This window comes from Schistocerca gregaria, chromosome 2 (genome assembly GCF_023897955.1).
Source record: "Schistocerca gregaria isolate iqSchGreg1 chromosome 2, iqSchGreg1.2, whole genome shotgun sequence".
NCBI classification, from domain to species: domain Eukaryota; kingdom Metazoa; phylum Arthropoda; class Insecta; order Orthoptera; family Acrididae; genus Schistocerca; species Schistocerca gregaria.
In genome coordinates this window covers 812,567,612-812,584,323 of record NC_064921.1, presented here as the reverse complement: position 1 = coordinate 812,584,323, position 16,712 = coordinate 812,567,612, and the positions used below count along the sequence as shown (strand labels likewise).

Sequence of the window (16,712 nt, the reverse complement as noted above, 5' to 3'; positions counted from 1 at the left end):
AATAGATGAACAGAAAGGGGATCAGCATGGGAAGCATTGGAAAACTGTGAGGATTAAGTGAAATGTAGAAGAGCGGAAATAATGAACCGTGTTTGGTCTTCTTATATTAAATCAGGACTATGGACTAGATGCTTGTTGATTTCCGAGGCTTCCAACAGGTTGAGTTTCTCGCCTTTGTTAGCTAAATGAAGGACATGGGACTGTGGTTGGTAGCTGTGACCCTCATTCTGCACATGCTCATCAAATTTGGTGTATTGAGCAACCTCCGGCTGCGTTCATGCTCAGCCAACCTATTTGCTATGTCTCTGCCCAGTTGACTTAGCACAATCAGGTCAAGTAATTTTGTATACCCCACTGTGGATTGATAACTGGATGTTACCTTTACTATTGAAAATACACAAGGCTGTTGTGTTCCTCCCATAGTAGCAAATTGTATTGCTGGTAGATTTCAGTGTCTAACTTTCCTTTGAAAGCTTCGTTGAGCATGGGAACAAATCAGAGACGATCCTATAAGACATCAGTGAATGAAAATATTCAAAATATGTTAACTTACTGATTTATATATCCACGAAGATTGCTTTTATTTTTACGGCGAGACTAGCTGAAATTAAACGTTTTAACATATCTATTATACAGTTTTTCCATTTTAAGTTTACGCCTAAGAACATAGAATTTCCAACCCTGTTCATTATTTCTTGTCTCTTAGTCTCATAAATGTTTGAAATATACAGCTATATAACTCTTTGACAAAGTCCCCATTGAAATAAAATGTCTGATAGACAGTAGAAGTGTGTTCAAATGAAGATTGGAAATTTGGAAATTTGTGGTAAGGCCTTATGGGACCAAACTACTGAGGTCATCGGTCCCTAAGCTTGCACACTAGTTAATCTAACTTAAACTAACTTACGCTAAGGACAACACACACACCCATGTCCGAGGGAGGACTCGAACCTCCGACGGACCGTGACAAGGCGCCTAATACCGCTCTGCTACCCCGCACGGCTCAAATGAAGATTTAAAATGTTTTTCTATACCACAGAGGGATTCTTGAATAGAGATAGTTAATCCTTTTTTAGAGAAAAAAACTGTAAATGCTCGCCATGTAGATATATAAATATTTTTTTTCCATTTTAAAAGAAATATGTGTTCTGTTATTAGTCAATTGGCAAGTTCCAGTCATAACGTTTTACTCGAGTATGATGTATAGAACACGTTCTCACAAACAGAAATGTGTGTCTTCTACACACATCTTATGTACCAAACCCATCCTCCTTCTCCGAGGGATCTGACTGAGGGATCTGACTGTCAGACGGAGTCTACCTTTTATAAACACAAACTATGAGTTAATGAAAACGAATAAGACTTGTCTTTGAAGAATGTATCGTTTTACGTATCTCAGTCGTTAACAAGGTCCTTTGCGCTGTCCTTATTTCTGACACTGCGGCTTTCAAAAAACAGTGCTCAGATTCTCTCTTTTTCGTGCAGATTCAATTTTGCGACATTCGTGCTCATCAATAGCAAGGCATCTACAACAAGTGCCTTGGAACATTTGCGTTGTAGTAGACAACAGCCAGTCCTACCAAGTCCACAAAACATTTGTATGTGAGTCCTTAAAATACTTTGCCCAAAGAGTGCTTGGTCCACGTACGTGTATGTTAACAGTATCGGTCCACCCAATAACCTTCCTACATGCACTGATGTGCAAAACTTAAAGACAAAAGTAACTTTCGCAGGTTGCGTCACTGCCAAGAAATGTAGCTAGATGAAACTTGGACCACACATAGAAAGAACTATAACAGAATAGTGCAGAAGGTAACTGAAAGGCATACGCAATGAGACAAGCAGGAATGACGCTTTTATTGAAAGACATTAATGTACAGGATCACCGGAGCGGAAGGCGGTGGGTGGGAATAAACCATTAGGACAATTTAGAGGCCATTTATTGGCAGAAAATGCATTCAAATGGGCCACATAAGTCAGGCCTAGGGTGGCGAGGGTGAGCCAGAGCGTAGTGGCGGGCGAAACATAGTCCACAAAGTTAATGAATAGTGGCGTCTGCCATTCGGACAAGTCTGAATGGTGGGGCGGCTACAGAGACAAAGTCCATGGCACCGCAGCACCGGGAGAGACAGGTGGTGTTCACAGCTACACGGCGAGCAGCAGAGAGAGAGCCTCGCCGATGGGCGTCAGGGTGTGTCCGGCACGGCCACATGGTTTCCTCCGCCCTGATTGGTCAGAAGCCGAGAAACCCGTGGGGGCGGCATGGAAAGTTCCGAAGCATGGCCTGGTCAGCGTCGCTTAGGCGGCGTTACCTCGTCAGCACATGAGGGAGGCGCGTGATCGAGATTGCCCACCTTGGTGCTGACTTGCTGTTGCCAGACCGTGGGACGAGAAAATTACAGGCAGCTGAAGCTGCTGGCTAATGCTGGACCATAACAAGAGAGTGAAATTAATCTTTCGAAATAAATTAACAATAGAATCCCCTACTATCTGGCTCAACCTTACAGTAATTACAAGATAGTCATCACGATACATGATGGTCCCTTGCACATTACAGTTTGCAGGACATGGTTCTTAATAGAGTGTGTGATCACCATGGACAGCAGTACACGCTCTGAACATGCTCCCATACTGGTCAAAAGGTTGGTACGAGTTATGTTGGTAGGGCGTTCCATTCCTCCACAAGCGTGGCTGACGTGCTGCAGTACATCTTCCCAGGGCATCCTTCACTTGCGCGATGGGATCTGAGTTGGGCGAATGGGCAGACCACTCCATTTGCAGAATATCTTCTCGTTGCAAGAGCTCTTCCACCTGTTCTGTTCGATGCGGTGGCGCGTTGTCATCCATAAAATGAAGTAAGGGCCAAATGCACCCGTGAAAAGACGCACATGGGGAAGCAGTGACACTAAAGATGATCGATGAGTGTACAGTGGTCAAAGGTTTGGGGATTAGCAAGATGATGACACCATATGCGTCCCCACATCATAACACGTAGACCACTAAAAAGGTCATGTTCGACAATCTTCCTGGCCGCATTAAGTGTTCCCACCACTCGCCATATGAGAGTACGTTCAGCACTGTTGAACAGGTTCGTGTTGGTGGTCCAGGTGTAATGGTGTGGGGAGGCATAACGTTGCCACGGCGCATTTAATCTTTGAACGCGGAGCACACGCCTGTCATCGTTATTGTGACACCCCATTCCTTCCCCACGTGCGTCTTTTCAGGCCCTGACTTCATTTTTATGGATGACAATGCGAGACCACGTCGAACAGTGCAGGCAGACGGGCTCTTGGGATGAGAGACATTCAGCGAATGGGCTGATGTGCCTGTCCTCCCGACTTGAATCCTACAGAACACGTATGGGATGCCTTGGGGAGCCATGTTGCTGCATGTCCACATTCGCCAAAGACTATCCAGCTGTTGTCAACCTCGCTGGTGGAGGAAAGGAACGGCCTGCTACAAGGACTTGCCACCCTGTTGGCCAGCAAGGGAGCACGTTGCCGTGACAGACACATCATGCGAAAGCCACTTTCGTCCACACGTTTTCCACAGAAGTGTAGTTGTTGAAGGCGATTAGCTTTATTTGCAACTACGCATATGATAACACATGTTGATTTCGAAACTTTTGTTCATGTAACTAAGGTGGATACCAACTAAGAGGACCGTTACGACTTTGGATGAAAAATATATTTCCATAGTAAAAATATCTGGACGAATACCAGGACTCAACTGGCACACAAATTCACTTAGTTTTGGTTCCAGAATGAAAGAGAAATAAGTCTTTGAAAAAAATTGTCATATACAATGATCAAGTCTACAATGTTATTATTCCAGTACTATACATGTACGCATACAATTAAATTTTTCTTGAAAACACCAAGTTTTAAGTTGTTTAGCTCCTTTAGTACTTCTTCTGGTAAAACCTCACATGATGAAGCAAAAATTCTAACAAGGTAAACTCCCCCCCCCCCCCCCCCCCCCTATGATTTAGTGGTAAGATGGCCCACTGGATAGCCCGTCAGAAACTGATCAAGCATGAAACAGGAAGAAGATGACTGAACTGTGGAAAAAAAGAGACAAAACAGAAACAGTTAACGGTCCAAAATCAATATGAGCGACATTCAGCGAACTGATTCAGCATGGTGGCGTGGTTATGTGGGCTGCAAAGGGAAGATCTGGGTTCAAATCTCCCTCCTGGCCCCCTCCCTTTTCATTCTTTTTAAAAAAAATTATGAGCTGTCCGTCCGGTGTTCATGCATCCGTTTGCTGTGTTCAAACTGTGTCTTTATCGTGGTGCAACGTCTGTTTGCACCAGCGACGTGTAACGGAGGGGCCTCCAGACGTACGTATCTCCTATTCGTTCTACAAAAGTACCGCATGTTATGCCTCTTGTGTTCCGTTTCGGAAGTTTTGACTCGAATTCCTTTGTTCTAATATATCTCACACCCGTTTACTTGATGTTTCCATTTATGTCTATGAGACATCTCGCCAGCTCTCACTATTCATCATATTTACTTGCGACGTTAATATATTATTACAACATGACTCGGATTCTATAACCAGTGTACAGTACGACAATTGCCAAGACCACAGAAGGAGAACAGACACGTCAATGAAGGGACGGACAGTTCACAAATTGCGAAGGGGGGAAAAAAGGGCCCTGAGAGAGAGTTGAACACGGATCACCCGCTTTGCAAAATGGCTCTGAGCACTATGGGACTCAACTCCTGAGGTCGTTAGTCCCCTAGAACTTAGAACTAGTTAAACCTAACTAACGGTTCCAGACTGCAGCGCCTAGAACCGCACGCCCGCTTTGCAGTCCAACACCGTGACCACACGGCCACGACGCAGTTGCTCTAGCAAGTCGCTCGATGTTGCACTTCTTGAGCTTCGCCTGTTCACTATTTCTATTTTGCTTCTTTTTTCACACTTCAGTGCACCTTCTTCCTATTTTCATACTTGATCTGTGTTCATCTGTGGACGGGCTCTCCACTGGGCCATTTTACCACTAAATACAGGGGAGGGGCAGGGGGGAGGGGGGGGGGCTGTGAGGGGGAGTTTCCCTTCATTGCAAGAAGCCTTTGGCATGGCCATGCTGAACACAGTGAATAGGCAGATTCATGAAGACAGACGATCATACCACTGAACCCCATTTACAAAATTTCGAGAATCAATGAAGAATCCAGGAACATACTGCAGCCTCTTAAGTATCGTTCCTGCGGCGACTGAAGATAGGACTTGACTAATTACAGCATGCATTACAGTCACGATTCCCGTGCTTCATACAGAAAACCCAAAATGTCATAAATGCCAAATACCATCGGCCATGCATTACACAGTGGTTTGAATGAATAAGTAGATGGAGACTGAAAACGAATAGCCTCAGTTAATTGACATGCCATGAAAATCTTGTAACGTGTTTATTTTATTCTGAATGTGTTTTTTTTTGCTTGCCGTGGTCTCCACTTATGTTATCACTGAATTTCTATTATGTTGATAACATAAAACACGTGTGGCTGTGCGGTGTGGCTGCACGGTTAGAGGCTCCATGTCAGGAAATGCACTGCCCCTCGCGCCGGAGGTTCGAGTCCTCCCTCGGGCATGTGCGCGTGTGTTTGTGTTGTCCTTAGCGAAAGTTAGTGTTTAAATCTAGGGACCGATGACTTCAACAGTTTGGTCCCTTGGGAATTCACATGCATTTGAACATTTTTGAAAGCTTAATATTGTGTAAACATCCTGTATAACAGTTACAAACCTACTCCCAACAAGACACCTTTCTATTGCAGTACCTCATGTCGCATAACAAACTATGGATCGATAACAATAGAAGCTGAAATAATGAACTACAATTTATGCTAAGACCGGGACATGAACCTGGACCCCCCGCTTACTAGGCAGATGTGCTATTCACGACATTACCCTGCTGTTGAGGCTAACACAGCTGTACACGGTACCGAAGTTCAATGCTCTCCCTAACACAAACTTCAGTTCACAGCTCATCCCATCTTGATTTAAGAAGCGGAAAACACGAATGTGCATTTCGTGGAACTGTTTCAGCGTCACGATCGGCCTCATCTTAATATAGCCGTCAGGCGTAATAACATGAGACTTGGGGGTGCGCTGATGACAGAAGGCATGAGTCACATTTCAGTGGTGTTGGTGGAGTCTATCAGCAGGACGGGTTTCACTAGACATGGCCTGCACCTCAACAGGTATGGAAAGGGGAGGTTGGCAAAGCTTATAGGTGACAGCATAGGTGCGGGTGGTGCTATCACTCATGGGAAAATTCCGGTAGTTGTGGGTGTTAGAGCTGTACCTTTTTTAGATTGAAGTCAGCTGATAGGTGTTCCTGCTTAAGGGAAGTCTCGCTAACAAAGAAACCACTTTCGACAAAGCTTAGGTTTCCGATTAATGAGGGAATTAGTATATTTCATCAAAATATACAGGGTATTAGAGATAAGGTCAGTGAACTGCTTATAGATGTCGACTCTGAAATTATTGGTATATCTGAACACTTCTTAAATACGGAGATAATTCAGAGGCTTCCTTTACCAGGATACAGGTTGGCTGGCAGCGTTTCTAGGAGCTCTTTGTGGTGTGGGGGAGTAGCCATGTATGTGAAAAACGTATCCCATTTGAGTCAATTGATGTTTCAAAGTACTGCACTGAAAAGGTGTTTGAATGTTGTGCAGGTGTTGTTAAATTTAGAAGAGCTAAACTTCTTACTGTTGTTATTTATAGATCCCCAGACTCCGATTTCACAACATTTTTGCTAAAGCTAGAGGAGCTTCTGGTTTCACTTTATAGGAAATACAAAAAGTTAGTTATATGTGGTGACTTCAATATTAATTGTATAAGTGATTGTGCAAGTAAAAGGATGCTGGTAGAACTCCTTAATTCATATAATCTTATGAAAACCGTATTCTTTCCAACGAGAGTGCGAGGGAACAGTAGAACAACCATAGACAATATTTTTGTTCATTCCTCATTACTAGAAGGACATTCTGTTAGCAAAAAGGTGAATGGCCTTTCAGATCATGATTCACAAATTTTAACTCTAAAAGATTTTTGTGCTGCATCACGTGTTAAATATAGTCATCAGCTGTTCAGGAAAGCAGATTCAGTTGCTGTAGAGACCTTTGTAAACCTTATCAAGGAACAAGAGTGGCAAGATGTTTATAGCGCTGCTACAGTAGACGATAAGTATAATGCTTTTCTCAAGACTTTTCTCATGCTCTTTGAAAGTTGCTTTCCGTTAGAACGTTCAAAACAGGGTACTAGCACAACCAGGCAGCCTGGGTGGCTGACTAGAGGGATAAGAATATCTTGTAGAACAAAGTGGCAATTATATCAAAACGTTAGAAACTGTCACAATCTAAATGCAGCAGCCCATTACAAACAGTATTGTAAGGTGCTTAAAAAGTTATTAGGAAGGCAAAAAGTATGTGGTATGCAGATAGAATAGCTAAGTCTCAGGATAAAATTAAAACCATATGGACAGTCGTAAAGGAAGTGGCTGGTCTGCAGAGACAGGTAGAGGATATAGAATCAGTGCGTAGTGGGAATGTCCATGTTACTGATAAGTCGCATAAATGTACAGTATTTAATAATCACTTTCTGAATATAGCAGGTGAACTAAATAGAAACCTAGTCCCAACAGGGAATCATATAGCGCTCGTAGAAAAAAGTGTTCCGAGACTGTTACCTGAAATGCTCCTCCATGATACTGACAAGAGGGAGATTGAGCTAATAATTAAATCACTAAAGACCAAGAACTCTCATGGATATAACGGGGTATCTAGCAGAATACTGAAGTATTGTTCCATGTATGTTAGCCCAGTACTTAGCCATATCTGTAACTTTTCCTTTAGGAGTGGTCGGTTTCCTGACCGATTAAAGTACTCGCTAGTGAAGCCACTTTATGAAAAGGGAGACTGGGATAACATTGACAATTATAGACCTATTTCTATGCCATCGTTGTTTGCTAAAGTTATCGAGAAGGTGGTATATACAAGGTTACTGGAGCATTTAAATTCGCATAATTTGCTGTCAAATGTACAGTTTGGTTTTAGAAGTGGCTTAACAACTTAAAATGCTATATTCTCTTTCCTCTGTGAGGTTTTGGACGGATTAAATAAAAGGTTGCGAACGTTAGGTGTTTTCTTTGATTTAACGAAGGCTTTTGACTGTGTTGACCACAAAATATTACTGCCGAAATTGGACCATTATGGGGTAAGGGGAGTAGCTTACAATTGGTTAGCCTCTTACTTTAAGAACAGAAAGCAGAAGGTAATTCTCCGCAATATTGAGAGTGGTAGTGATGTTCAGTCCCAATGGGGCACTGTTAAGTGGGGCGTTCCCCAAGGGTCGGTGCTGGGGTCACTGCTGTTTATTTATATAAATTATATGCCTTCCAGTATTACAGGCGATTCAAAAATATTTCTGTTTGCTGATGACACCAGCTTGGTAGTGAAGGATCTTGTGTGTAATATTGAAACATTATCAAATAATGTAGTTCATGAAATAAGTTCGTGGCTTGTGGAAAATAATTTGATGCTAAATCACAGTAAGACTCAGTTTTTACAGTTTCTAACTTACAATTAAACAAGAACTGATATTTTGATCGGACAGAATGGGCGTACTATAAGCGAAACGGAACAGTTCAAGTTCCTAGGCGTTCGGATAGATAGTAAGCTGTTGTGGAAAGCCCATGTTCAGGATCTTGTTCAGAAACTAAATGCCGCTTTATTTACCATTAGAACAGTATCTGAAATAAGTGACATTTCAACACGAAAAGTAGTCTACTTCGCATATTTCCATACGCTTATGTTATATGGTATTATTTTTTGGGGTAATTCTTCAGATTCAAAAAGGGTATTTTTGGCTCAAAAACGGGCTGTTCGAGCTATGTGTGGTGTAAGTTCGAAAACCTCTTGTCGACCCCTATTCAATAGTCTGGGAATTTTGACATTGCCCTCACAGTATATATTTTCTTTAATGTCGTTTGTTGTTAGCAATATTAGCTTATTCCCAAGAGTTAGCAGCTTTCACTCAGTTAATACTAGGCAGAAATCAAATCTGCATGTGGAATGCACTTCCTTGACTCTTGTGCAGAAAGGAGTGCAGTATTCTGCTGCATCCATTTTCAGTAAGCTACCACAAGAACTCAAAAATCTTAGCAGTAGCCCAAACACTTATAAGTCTCAAGTGAAGAGTTACTTCATGGCTCACTTCTTCTACTCTGTCGAGGAGCTCCTGGAAGAGCTAAAAAATTAAGCAAATTCCAGTGTTACATTGTTGATTTTCTTTATTTAAACTAACGACTTGTCGCCTGAATATGTTTCTTATATTTCATTTTATCTGTTTCTACAGTCGTGTTATAATTTCAAGTATTGACTCGTTCCATGACCATGGAGACTTCTCCATAATGTGGTCCCACGGAACAATAAGTAAATAAATAAATAAATGAAATGCGCTGAGGTCTGAAATGAAGTTTGTATTATGGAAGGTGTTGGACTAGGGTAATACACTCAACTTTGTTAACCACCATGGCAGAGTGGGGTAGTGGACAGCACCTCTGCCTAGTAAGCAGAAGGCCCGGGTTCATATCCTTGGGACGAATTTTAATTCATACTTCAGCTTCTGTTCTCATCGAAGATAAAGTTGAGACTCAATACGTCTCCAAGAAAATGTAATTTTGAACTATGGATCGTTTATGGAGGATGACTATGACAATGAAAAGGTCTGTCAGCTTTCCTTTCAGATTTCTTTCTCTCTTTCTTCCTCTCTCTCTCTCTCTCTCTCTCTCTCTCTCTCTCTCTCTGTCTGTCTCTTTCAATGCTGCTGCTAGTGTTTTATCTGTCGCTTCTCTGTCTTCGACTTAATTCGTTTCTTTTAGCCGCCAGTAAGCAGTTCATCTAATCGCGAATACGAAATTTTTGGCTTATGGCTGACGTCTTCCCAACAAAACATGAAAGTTTCCAATACAGAGATTGCACATACCTCTGTTTAATCTCGTTAACTGCCTGTTTCATAGGTCATAACTGAACGTGACAGTATGATGTGAAACTGGTTAGCTTTACAACTTTAATACATACATAATCATATTATTACACAGTCGGAAATTATTATTTGGAGTTTGTGTTTGAAGTTAAATATATTATCTATTATATTCTTTACATCACATGGGTAGGTGGTCAAAAATTTTTATGACTAAAAGCCCCACTCCTTTCTATACCACATTTACGCTAAGCGATGACCACGGTAAGTAATTTTTTCATACAGTACTACATTCATTAATGTTACGGTAGTTTTGAAACTGTGAATGTTGACAGCAAAATTCACATGGTAAAAATCGTCCTCTGATGGTGTGAGACGCAAGAATACGAATTCATGTTGGTTACCTGGCCCCAAAACCACCGGATATCAATGACATTTATGTCGTATGATATGGGACTTGACATCTGAGGTCATCAGTCCCCTAGAACTTAGAACTACTTAAACCTAACTAAACTAAGGATATCACACACATCCATGCCGGAGGCAGGATTCGAACCTGCGACCCTGAAGCGCCTTTGAACCGCTAGGCCACCGCGGTCGGCTATGGTATGTCAAACACCACCCCAGAACTCTGAAAGCATCCCATTGTAATCTGGGGAAAAAATGCTAGGGCATCTGCTGTTGACTAGATCGGGTCACATACAAAAGATTTGTGGACTCTTTGCCAAGACGAACAGCAAGAACCGACTCATTAGCAGCTGTGGGATTGCACGGTTGTCTGCGACAGCTTCCACTACTGTAGTCTTTGACAGAGCCGCTCCCGTCTACCGTTTTTTAAGATTCTGTAAATAGATGACGGCCATTTCTCATTTCCATATCAGTACTAACGACCTGTTTTGTTCCACTCATTGTGAAAAACCGCTCGTGTTAACGATACCGCGCCCGGAAATGTCAGATGGATATTTTCAACGCTCATTTGCTACTGCTAGGCGGAAGCCGTTCCCACACAGGGAAACGGAGAATGCGTTTAACGAAAATCGAAGCCACACACGTGCTCTGGAATTCAATAGTATAAATGAAAGAATACATTTGCAGAAGTGATGCTCACACATAAATGAAGTATTGTTTAGATAGCTGGTACACGTTGTTCACTCAATATGATCACAACTATAAAGAAACACACTAACTCTCAGCTTTGAATAATTTCAGCAACCGTCGTATCCTCTTGTAGATACAATGCAGTCTCGAAATCTTACATACACAGTCGATTTTAGTGGTGTCATATGTTTCTGCCTGTTGCCATAATTGGTCAACGGGCATTCTAAGCAGTGCAAACTCGAACAGTCTGTGCTCAAACATGCTCAACAGGAGGGAGCCCTACGATGAGCCGTGCCTACTGGAGGCCGAGTCGTCCTCCGACAGAGGCATTTGGATGTGCTGTGGAGAGGCATGTGGTTAGTGCACCGCTACATCTGCAGTTGTCAGCTTTCCCAACCTTGGAGCCGATACTTCTCATTCAAATGGCTCGTCGATTAGCCTCACGAAGTTGAGTGCATCCCGTTTTAGTCCTCCCTTCAGGAAAAAATGCCTGGCAACACCAGGAACTGAACCTGAGTCCTGCACATGGCAGTCAGATGCTCTGGCCATTCAGCTACACTGGCAGACCAAGTTCACTGAAGGACACGAAACGCGAAAAATCTTGTAAACATGGTGCAGAAAGAATGCACATGGCTGATGTCCTGCTGGAAGAGCACATCTTCCTGACGTTGCAGGCACGGTAATTAAAAGGGCTGACTAATGTTCTGGATGTCTTCTGTACTATACAGCTTTTTCTCGACGCGTTCATTAAAGACCTCGACTTCCCACACTGTTTTGGCTAGAGTTGGCCCCGTACGTCGATTACTAACACAAACAGGCTGTTGCTGATCAATTGATCGCCCTAAAATCTGACACACCGAGACAGAATGTAGCCTCACAACTAAATACGTCTATTGGCATTCGTTCCTCCATTTGGTCTTTCGCTTCTCCACTTGAAAAGGGCTGCTCACTGGTGAGATACAGCCCGGAGAGTGACACCCTCCCTCAAACCTCTGCTTGCCACAGAAAGGTCTGATAGTATTGTGATGGTATATAACGGTTACTGCTGAGTAATTGTTCTTCTGAACAGCATCTCATAGGATCAACCAACTGCGTCTTTAATTTGCGATTACTCGTACTTTACTACACTTGGACTACACATGGCTCTGTTTAAAAAGAGTAGCTCGATATAGTCATAGGGTGAAGCCGTACACGTCTACATTCATGTCCCACAAGGAATTCGCTGCAAATAATAACCTGCAGCTCTGATCCCGAAGTCAGAACGTCTGTGCATTGGCTAGAATTGAGAACTAATAAAATGCACAAGAATACAAAATAAGTTAAATGAATAATTTAATAAGAAGGGTTCAGTTCTAACGTGTGTAATTGCTGTAGAGGATCGAGAATTATAATGAACAATGTTTATTGAAGCAAGCACATCTCAAATAGTGGTCCTGTGATGTTCAGTTAAAACACAGACAGGAAACACTCTTACCAAATGCAGTGAAATTTAGTTCAGAGGGTTATGAGAATAGTAGTAAAATCCTCAAATTAAATAGTCATTAAAGAAACGCGAAAACTAACTCAGTTTCGCAATAACAATACACGAAATGTTCACTGGATCAAAAGAGTTCAGAGTTCAACGTGATAATTTACATACTCATACTTTGTCTATCCTCAGTTCCATAATACAAGTGGTAAAAGTTAGATTCCTACTTTGGAGCACATGCAGACGTCTCGAAATATGAATTCCCTTCAGAAGTCAAACCATGTTAGCGGCCGTTAACTGCCCAGAGTCAATCACCTCCACGATTGTATACCACTTGTTACCTCAGTCAGGTCTACCTCCTTCCAGAACTCGCTCAAAAGTGCTCATAATCGCTTCCTCGAGCTTTTCACTCGAAAATGTATCACTCTCCACTTCACTCTCGAAGTGTTCCACTACTGTCTGCTTTTCCATTGGCTGAAGTCCGTCCCCACCAAAAATACATCGTTCTTAAGCTCTACAAGGATGATTCGACTCTTCTTCATCATTACTATAACTAAACTAATACATTTCAAAAATATTTAGATAAATAAATGTTATAAACATTCAGTAACACTCAGATCATCCACAATAATCACAAACAAATGTTTATTCATTAATAAATAAGCTACTCTTCTTGCACAAGCGCGCTCCCACTGAATGACAACGAGTCGTCGTTAAACATTGTTTCAACAATTATTTGCGCCTTCTTGACAGAAGAGTCTTTTCGTTCGCTTTTCAGTCATGGTGTCTGCTAACACATGCAGCTGACCACTTTTAAATTAGTAAAGTTTATTAACAGCACTTGCAAACAACATTTAAATTAATTTACTGGCAAAATACACAGAAGCACCAAAGAAACTGGTATAGGCATGTGTATTCAAATACAAAGATATATAAATAGACTGAATACGGCACTGCGGTCGGCAACGCCTGCAAAAGACAAGTGTCTGCTGCAGCTGTTTGATCGGTTACTATCGCTACAATGGCAGATTATCAAGAGTTAAGTGAATTTTAACGTGGTGTTATAGTCGGCGCATGAGCGATGGGACACAGCATCTCCGAGGTAGCGTTGAAGTGGGGATTTTCCCGTATGACCATTTCACGAGTGTGCCGTAAATATCAGGAATCCGGTAAAACATCAAATCTCCGTCATCGCTGCGGCCGGAAAAAAATCCTCCAAGAATGGGACCAACGATGACTGAAAATAATCGTTCAGCGTGACAGAAGTGCAGCCCTTTCGCAAATTGCTGCAGGTTTCAATGCTGAGACATCAACATGTGTCAGCATGCGAACCATTCAACGAAACATCGTTGATATGGACTTTCGGAGCCGAAGTCCCACTTTTGTACCCTTGATGACTGCACGCCACAAAGCTTTACGCCTTGCCTGTGCCTGTCAACACCGACATTGGACTGTTGATGAATGAAAACATGTTGCCTGGTCGGACGAGTCTCGTTTCAAATTTTATCGAGCGGCTGGACGTGAACAGGTATGGAGACAAACTCGTGAATCCATGGACCCTGGATGTCAGCAGGGGACTGTTCAGGCTGATGGAGGCTCCGTAATGGTGTGGGGCATGTGCAGTAGGAGTGATATTGGAACCCTCATGCGCCTAGACATGACACTGACAGGTGACACGCACATAAGCATCTTGTCTGATCACCTGCATCCATTCATGTCCATTGTGCATTCCGACGGACTTGGGTAATTCGAGCAGGACAATGTGACACGCAACACGTCCAGAATTGCTACAGAGTGGCTCCAGAAACACTTTTCTGAGTTATACACTTCCGCTGGCCACCAATCTCCCAAGACATGAATATTATTGAGCATTTCTGGTATACCTTGGAACGTGCCATTCAGACGAGATTTCAACCTCCTTGTAACATACTGATTTGTGGACAGCTCTGCAGGATTGATGATATCAGTTTCCTCCAGCACTACTTCAGACACTTCTAGAGTCCATGCCATATCGTGTTGCGGCACTTCTGCGTGCTTGCGGAGGCGCTACACAGTATTAGGCAGGTATACCAGTTTCTTTGCCTCTTCAGTGTAGTAAGTACACAAAAATAACAAAATGTGAGGTATTCATGCTGTATTCATTTGCTGCGTAACTGTGGAGGATACGATGTTCTGACAAACATTTGCATAGTTAAGAGATATAAAATACATAGAGATAAGTAACTTTCAGAGATGATAACTATAGTGCAATGCTATCGTCTGAGATATTGTATGTTGAAATCGCATAAAAGTTTCAGAGTTTCATGGTGAAAATGTTTATTTGCTGTGAAATACTAACTTCTGTAGTTGTAAAGACACGGAAATATTGTTGTTTCATTGGATGCGCCCAATTGTTTCTGAGATCGCAGATCCATTCAGATTTGAACATTAAAAATGGATTATGAACTGTCTCAACCGCAAAAACATTTATTTCGATAGTAACTGCTTTCGGTCAGCGGTTGACCATCCTCAGACCCTCATACCATGTTGGAAGGTGATGGCGGTGAATGGAGTAGGTGTTGTAACTCCACCAACGTCAAAATGGAGTTACAACAACCATTACCTGCCATCATGGTATAAGTGTCTAAGGATGGTCAAACACTGACCGAAACTGGTTACCATCGAAACAAATGTTTATGCGGTCGAGACTGTTTATAATCGATTTTTAAAGTACTTTTTTCCAGACCGCTGTTTTCTCGCAAGAAATGTCTCAGTAATTACTTACTTAGATTTGATTGAATCATCATCATCAGCCAATTCAATCATTAAATGATGTGGCCTCTTCGTGTCGTGGATTCAGGCAGGCTTTCAGCAATCTTCTCCAAGTGGGACGGTCTTGGGCAGTTCTCTGCCAGGTGTTACCAGTGATCTTCTTGATGTCTTTGTCCCATCTGTCTGGTGGTCTTCCTCTATTCCTCCGGTGCTCTCTCGGACTCCACTCCAGTACTAGCTTCGTCCTTCTGTTGTCTTTTATTCTTGCGACGTGTCCAGCCCACTGCCATTTCAAGGAACCTACTGTCTCTAAGATGTCATTAACCTTCATCACAGACCGGATGTCATCTGCCCTTTTCCTGTCCTTTCTTGTATAGCCCAGCATCGGCGAAAGAATTCCGCATCATGAGGGGTGTCAAGCAAGGCGATCCCATCTCCCAAAAACTGTTCTCTGCTGTATTGGAAATGTCAAAGCTGAGCTGGGTAGGTAAGGGAATTAGAGTTAATGGAAGAAGGCTTACCGACTTGAGATTTGCTGATGATATTGCCTTACTGGCCAAAGACTTTGCAGAGCTCCAAAACTTAGTTACAGATCTTGCATCGGAATGTCAGCTGGTTGGCTTGAACATGAACCTTTCCAAAACAAAAGTAATGTCCAACAAATGGGTCCCAGCTGGAGATGTGAAAGTCAAGGACAGTCTACTAGAAGAGGTCAGTGAATATGTCTACCTTGGCCAGATTATAAATATGAAGGGAGACATAAGGCCAGAAATCTATCGACGCATCAAGCTTGGCTGGCAAGCATTTGGGAAGAATTCAAAAGTATTCAGATCAAAAATGCCAGTAAATTTGAAGAAAGCAGTGTTTGGTCAATGCATTCTTCCTGTGATGACGTATGGCTGCAAGACATGGACACTGAACTCATTTACAAAAGGGAAACTTAGGACAGCACAGAGGGCCATGGAGGGATCAATGCTGGACTATACAAGAAAGATTTGATTGAATACTTGACTGTAAATTATTAAGCATTCTTAGAGCTGTAAGAAGCCATTTTTCAGCTTGTCTGACACTCCACCATGTTTCATGCACCTCTTGCACAAAGGCCATGCGAGCAACAGCCGTCCAAATTCCCAGCTTTGAGATTTACCCGTTTCTGGCGACGCTACTTGTCTTCGTACCTGGACTCTCCCGGAGCAGCCGCGTGAGGTCCTCACCCCCCAGCCAAACAAGCAAATTCGGCTCTCCCCAATGCCAGTCATAGATTAAGGAATAATTCGCCCACATACTCATAATGTTATAGCATCTCTGAGTGCATCTTTGGACCTTGTCTGTGACGCCTTCAGCGAGGGCGAGTCATCCCATCTTGTTCAACTGAATCTATAGATACCGGTTGTCA

General features: G+C 42.5%; 1 protein-coding gene across 1 annotated transcript in view; it reads left to right on the top strand.

Moving 5' to 3' along the window:
- Window positions 1-16,712, top strand: part of LOC126335120 (vesicular glutamate transporter 2-like) — a 141,395-nt gene that overhangs the window by 102,658 nt on the left and 22,025 nt on the right. The window lies entirely within an intron of this gene.